Consider the following 1,019-nt stretch of genomic DNA (forward strand, 5'->3'; position numbering starts at 1 on the left):
GCAAAAATTGTTATCAAATCTTTATTATTCATAATCATTAATTGTCATATATATGTAAATCATATTAGGAAATTCCGTAGCTTTTATCTAAGGAAAGAATACACACTTCTTATATTTTAGGTTGATATAATGTTCTCTAGTGTTATATAATTATGGAATAATGTGACACCATTAGATTAAACTATATTTTATATTAGATGCTCTAGAATTCTTTGAAATGAAATTTAAAAGGCATTTAGAGTGTCACCTAAGATTTGAGGTTTTTTTTAATTAATACAAAATTAAGATTCTAATTTTTCAAATGTTTCTCAATTAATATATAAGGGATATGCTACTTGTTTGCTAGTAGTTACTAATAACATTTAATTTGACACCAGAGATGCCATTGATTTCTGTCTCAGAATCATTGACTTGGTTTCTTTATAACAACCTACTCATCTCTCGACCATAGAATGTTCAACCTGTGTGGTTCATATGGTCCCGGGTAACACAAGAACAATACCTGATTACTAAAGAGCAGCAAGAATATATGGTCTCTTATGGTCCCGGGTAAAACAAGAACAATACCTGATTACTAAAGAGCAGCAAGAATACATAAGAGACTAACATAATTTCTTTAGTTAAATCGTATCATCAACTTATTAAAAAATAAAATCGAACATAAATGCTCGCTCACTCAATGAATTGCAATAATTAAAACCTTTTCATCTTGGACCATAGACTTCGCAATAATTTAAAACCTATTAATCTCGACCATAGACTTCTTAGTGTGAGATCTTTCTCTGTCAAAAATCACCCAAAAGATGAGTGAGACCATGACTGCACCAGACAGTGCCACTAGGCCTGCGTAGATCCACTGGCTAGTGGTCCAATGCATTTCTCGGCGGTTATGTGATAAAGAGAATATTTGGATATATTATTATCTGGATATTCCAAATATTATTATTATTTATTAATAGGATAATTATTTTTATTGTTTTAAAGTTTTAATGGTTTTCTTATTTTAAATTAGTTTAGGA

This window comes from Brassica oleracea, chromosome C6, assembly GCF_000695525.1.
Source record: "Brassica oleracea var. oleracea cultivar TO1000 chromosome C6, BOL, whole genome shotgun sequence".
NCBI classification, from domain to species: domain Eukaryota; kingdom Viridiplantae; phylum Streptophyta; class Magnoliopsida; order Brassicales; family Brassicaceae; genus Brassica; species Brassica oleracea.